Source organism: Erinaceus europaeus, chromosome 2 (genome assembly GCF_950295315.1).
Source record: "Erinaceus europaeus chromosome 2, mEriEur2.1, whole genome shotgun sequence".
Lineage (NCBI taxonomy): Eukaryota > Metazoa > Chordata > Mammalia > Eulipotyphla > Erinaceidae > Erinaceus > Erinaceus europaeus.
The window spans coordinates 7,471,241-7,477,221 of NC_080163.1; the positions used below are offsets into that span (position 1 = coordinate 7,471,241).

General features: G+C 52.1%; 1 long non-coding RNA gene across 1 annotated transcript; it reads right to left on the bottom strand.

The window, feature by feature from the left end:
• Positions 1-343: 343 nt before the first annotated feature.
• On the bottom strand, positions 344-5,366 carry LOC132533849 (uncharacterized). Its single transcript, XR_009545590.1, has 5 exons — positions 5,339-5,366; positions 4,159-4,185; positions 1,700-1,824; positions 660-697; positions 344-536 (listed from the first exon to the last, which is right to left on the bottom strand). It is a non-coding gene; the product is annotated as an uncharacterized LOC132533849 (long non-coding RNA).
• Positions 5,367-5,981: the final 615 nt, after the last annotated feature.

Genomic DNA, 5,981 nt, shown 5'->3' on the forward strand with positions numbered 1-5,981 from the left:
CATTTTTTCCCCCTTTTGTTGCCCTTGTTGTTGTAGCCTCGCTGTGGTCATTATTATTGCCATTGTTGATGTTGTTCATTGTTGGATAGGACAGAGAGAAATGGAGAGAGGAGGGGAAGACAGAGAGGGAGAGAAAGTCAGACACCTGCAGACCTGCTTCACCGCCTATGAAGAGACTCCCCTGCAGGTGCTCTAACCGGGATCCTTACGCTGGTCCTTGAGCTTTGAGCACTTAACCCACTGCGCCACCGCCCAACACCCAAGTCCCCACATTTGATGAAGGGAAGAGCCAAGCATTCATTCATTTCCATCAGTTTACAGTTTATTCTAGAAATAGCGGGCAAGGGCTGAAAAGAGCCTGGAAGAGGAGCAGGGTGGTGTGGGGCCACCTGCAGATGCTCACCAGCTACTCTCCAGGCCCCAGGGCCACCAGGGGACAGTCTTCTGGGGAGGCTGGCCTGCCATCAAGACGGAGGACTTGCCAAGCGAGAGCCCAGAGGGAGCCAGGTGGCTAGAAGGCGCAGCAGGGATCATTTCTACAGAAGGGAGGAGAGAAGAGAGAAAGATATCTGCAGGCTGGTGTCAGCCTCTGGGGGAGGAGGGGCCTCATGGTCTCGTGCCCCCAGAGGAGGGTGAACCCACTGGCACTTGTAACTCACCTGACATCCACTTCTGAGCTGCAGTAGTGGCAGTAACACTGGGTGGGCAAGGGAGCGTGAAGAGGCAACAGGAAGAAAGGGCAGGGGTGAAACAAGTCAGCTTTTCCCCTCCCTTCTTTTTCCTTCTGCTTTTCCTTCCTTCCTCCTCTGTGCCTCTTTCTCCCTCCTTCCATCTGTGCAGACAGTGTGAGTCTCACCCCCCACTCAGCCTCACTTTCCCTGATCCCATACATGGCCCCTCTCCTGGCCACAGGGGGCTCTCAGCCTCACCTCTGCACTAGGCCCAGACTGAATGCCTGAATGCCCAGCCCTCCCCCCCTTTCAGGTGGGGACTGGAGACTTGAACTTGGGTCCTTATGCATGGTAATGTATGTGTTCAACCAGGTGCACCATTGCCCAATCCCTGAGCTTAAAAAGCATTTTTAAAATTATCTTTATTTATTGGATAGAGTCAGCCAGAAATGGAAAAGGGAAGGGGGTGATATATATATATGGAGTGAGAGAGAGAGAGAGGAGACAGGGCCAGGTGATGGTACACCTAGTTAAGTGCAGACATTACAGTGAGTAAGGACATGGGTTCAAGCCCCCAGTCTCCACCTGCAGGGGGAAATGTTCATGAGAGGTGAAGCAGGACTGTGGGTGTCTCTCTGTCTTTCTCCCTCTCTATCTTCTCCTCCCCTCTCAACTTCTCTCTGTCCTATCCAAAATAAATAAATAAATAAAATAAGAAAGAGAGAAGGAGAAAGACACAACCACAACACTGCTTCACCACTCAAAAAGCTTTCCAGATGGGGACTGGAGGCTTGAGCCTGGATCCTTGCACATCCCTCCTGGGCCCCCTCCTCACACCCCTCCTCCTGGGCCCCTTCCTCAAATCCCCTGGTCCCCCTCCTCACCCTGCTCCCTCCTGGACTCCCTCCTCACATCCCTCCCCCTGGGCCCTCTCCTCATACCTCCCTGGGCCCCCTCCTCATACCTCCCTGGGCCCCCTCCTCACACCCCCTTGGATCCCCTCCTCATACCCTGGGCCCCCTCCTCACCCAGTCCCCTTTATTGTAAGACACGAAGAGGAAGGTGACCATCATGTAGGCGCACTTCAGTGCGTGCCACTGGCTGTTCTTCCTGTGTGGTTTTGGCGCAGGGCTGGTGACCTGGGGCGGCTTCACTGGGGAGAGCAGATGCAGAGCCTTACAGGGCTGGGGTAGGGGCAGGCCCTGTGGCCTCCGGGGCACCCTCCAGCTTGATTGGTTTTGCCCACCAGGGTCATCAATGGGGCTCTGCCTGCACGACTCCACTGACCCTGCCGGCCACTTTTCCCTTCCCTTCCCTCTAGATCAGGGGTAGGGAACTTCCGGGCTGAGGGCTGTATATGGGTAGAGAAATCATTTGGTCTGACCCTGCCAAGAAAACCGTAGGTGGGACTCAAAATTCAGTAATCTAGGATCTCTATTTATAGCAACAGTTAGTGATCATCTTTTTTAAAAAAAATTATCTTTTTTTATTTATTAGCTAGAGACAGTCAGAAATGGAAAGGGAAGGGGGTGATACAGAGGGAGACAGAGGGTGTAGCCCTGCTTCACCACTCCTGACGCTTTCCTCCTGCAGCCGGGGATTGGGGGCTTGAACCTGGGTCCTTGCACATTATAATATGTACATTCAACCAGGCACTCCACCGCCCCGCTCCAAGCTAATATTTAAGCTGACAATTTTGTGTGGTCTTTGAGTGATGGCCTTTGCTTGGTAGGAAAAAAAAAATGTTTCCCAATCCTACTTTAGCTAGAGGATGAGAGAGTGATAGAGATGGAGAGAGAAAGCGAGAGGGAGAGGGAAAGGGAGAGGTCATTGCTTTAGTGCTTGGAAGCTTCCCCTTCTTCAGGCTCTCCCATGTGGTGGCCTGGGGCTCAAACCTGGGTCCTTGCTCATGGTAATATGCACATTCTATCCGCTGAGCCTCCTGTTGGTGCTTTTTTATTTTTTAAGATTTATGTATTTTAAATTATTATTTATTAATGTGAAAGATAGGAGGAGAGAGAGAGAGAAAGAACCAGACATCACCCTGGTACATGTACTGCCGGGGATTGAACTCAGTACCTAATGCACAAGGGTTCAGTGCTTTATCCACTATGCCACCCCTCAGACCATCGTGTTTTTTTTTTTTACCAGAGCACTGTTCAGCACTGGATTAGGGTGGTGTTTATGGGGACTGAACCTGGGACATTGAGTCCTCAGCCATGAGAGTGTTTGCATAACCATTATGCTATCTACCCTCCGCCCCCCCTTTTTTAAAAAAGATTTATTTATTAGGGGCTGGGCGGTGGCACACCTGGTTAAACTCACATGTTACCATGTGCAGGGACCCAGATTTGAACTCCAGCTCCCCACCCTCAGGGGGAAGCTTCACAAGGGTTTTGAGAAGAGGTGTATGGATGGGGCTGGTGGCTGAGAGGAGAGCTTGTGAAAGGCTGTGGGGAGAGGGCCCCAAGGTCTCTTCCAGAGGCAGGTGGAGAGTGGCTGTGAACTTGAGCCGAGAGGGAGCTCTGTGCTAGAGGAAGCAGAGCCCCTGCCATGGCCGGGGAGCCTATGGGGGTGGCCCAGGGGAGGTGGGCAGCAGGTAGAGCAGGGAACTGTGTTTGTGCACTGGGTCCTGAGTTTGATCCTAGGCTCTGCACGTGCCACAGTGTTGTTCTGGTTTCTCTCTCTCTTTCTCTCCCCCTCTCTCTCTGTAACAAATAAATATATTTATTTAATTAAACATTTTATTGCCACCAGAATTACATTTAGTAGTTGGTGCTGGCCTGACAAATCCACTGCTCTTGGGGGTCATTTCCACCCCTTTCTCTTCCTCTTTCTCTCTCTCTCATTTGATAGGACAGAGAGAAATTGAGAGAGAAAAGGGAGAAAGAGAGAGAGAGAGAGAGGCCGGGTGGGGGCATACATGGTTGAGTGCACATGTACATGTGCAAGGAAGGACCTGGGCTCAAGTACCCGTCTCCACCTGCAGGGGGAAAAGCTTTGTGAGTGGTGAAGCAGGGTTGCAGGCGTCTCTCGCTATCTCCCTCTCTATCGCCCCCTTCTCTCTCAATGTCTGGCTGTCTCTATCCAATAAATAATTAAAAGAGAGGGGGGTTATGCAAAGAGACTCTCATGGCTGAGGCTCTCAAGTCTCAGGTTCAATCTCCCACACCTTCATAAACCAGAGCTGAACAGTGCTCTGGTGGCAGGGGAGGAGGGAGAGGGAAGGAGAAACTCAGAATCCTGAGTCTGCTAAAGAGAGAATCCTGCCAAGGGAGGCAGGAGACAGACAGCTGTCCCCACTCACCCTTTTGCACATGGGTCCCAAGCGGGCCTGAGGGGCTGTAGGCTTGGGAAGCCCCTTCACAGTGACATCCTGCAGCCCTGCCACCCTGCAGCCGGGCCCCCATTAACCTGGAATGTCCTGGAGGTTTTAGCACAAGGCAGACTGAAGGAAGTCAGAGCCCGGTGGGTGCCGCATACTCACCTTCTTTGCAGTCACTCATACTCTCTTCTGTAAATGAAGAAGAAGGGGCAGGGGAGATAGAGTAAGGCGTATGCAAAGAAAAATGTTCAGCCTGATGCTCCAAAGACCCAAATTCAAATCCCTCTCTGCCTTCCCCCATTAGCCAGAGCTGAAAACAGTGCTAAAAAAATATGTGTGTGGGGATTCAGGCGGTAGCACAACGGGTTAAGTGCGTGGCGCAAAGCGCAAGGGCTGGTGGGAGAATCCCGGTTCGAGCCCCCGGCTCCCCACCTGCAGGGGAGTCGCTTCACGGGTGGTGAAGCAGGTCTGCAGGTGTCTGTCTTTCTCTCCCCCTCTCTGTCTTCCCCTCCTCTCTCCATTTCTCTCGGTCCTATCCAGCAATGACGACATCAATAACAACAACAACAACAACAAAAAGACAAGGGCAACAATAGAGAAAATAAATAAATAAAAATATAAAAAATATGTGTGTGTGTTTGAGAGAGTGAAAGAGGAGAAGGAAGAAAGAAGGAGGGTAGAAAGGAAGAGAAAAGGAAGAAAGAGGTAAGGAATAAAGACAAGAAGGAGAAGAGGAGAGGAAAGAGGAAGTGAAGACAGTCATTAGAAAGCTCTGGGGGGCAGGTGGTGCTGCACCTGGTTAAGTGCACATGTTACAATGCACAAGGACCCAGGTTCAAGCCCCTGATCACCACTTGTAGGGAGCTTCATGAGTGGCGAAGCAGGGCTACAGAAAAAAAAAAATTTAAGAAAGAATAGTTTGAAATGGGGGTCTGGTGATGGGGCACCCAGTCAAGTACACAAAATACTAAGCGCCAGGATCTGGGTTTGAGCCCCCAACTCCCCACTTGCGGGGAGGAGCTTTACAAGCGGTGAAGCAGGGCTGCAGGTGTCTCTCTGTCTGTCTCCCCTCCTCTCTCAATTTCTCTGTCCTGTCAAATAAAATAAAAAGAGAAAAAGAAAAAGAGAAAAGAAAGAAAAGTCTGAAATGAATGTCCCCAGTGTCTCTGGAGTGGGGAGGGCCCAGGGCAGCGGCTCCCTGCCACACCGCCCCTCCCCTTGTCCCAGGCTCTCTTCCGCTTTGCCCTTTTCCTGGAACAACAGAAACCAGCTCTGTGCTTCCAGGAGGGAGAGAGACGGAGCTGGGTCACCTGGGTCACAGGCTCGGTGCTAAGGCACTCACCATTCAGCACCTGGAGGCTCAGCAGACCTGTGGGAAACAGCACAGGGGAGGCGTCCCCCTCAGCACTCCAGGGAGCAGGCAGCAGACACCCAGCCCCCCAGCCCCTCAGGAGCAGCCCACAGCAGGCCAGCCTCCAGTGCTGTCACAGCTGTCTGTTTGTCTCCCCTCTCACACCAGGCCCGTCTCTGCCCATCACACTCTGAGTCCTGCCTCCCCATCAGACTTGAGTTCTGTCTGTCTCCTCATCATGCCCTGGGTTGTCTGTCTGTCTTTCTATCACATTCTGATTTCTGTCTGACCATCACACTGAGCTCTGTCTCACCACACTGTGAGTTGTCTGTCTGTCTGTCTGTCTGTCTGTCTTCCTGTCACATTCTGAGTTCTGTCTGACCATCACACTGAGCTCTGTCTCACCACACTGTGAGTTGTCTGTCTGTCTGTCTGTCTGTCTGTCTTCCTGTCACATTCTGAGTTCCGTCTGACCATCACACTGAGCTCTGTCTCACCACACTGTGGGCTGTCTGTCTGTCTTCCTATCACATGCTGAATTCTGTCTGTCTGCCCTGCCCATCAGACCAGAGTTCTGTTGGCACCCGTCTTGAGCTGCCTGCCAGGCCGAGCGCCCCTCCCCCCACTGGCCTAG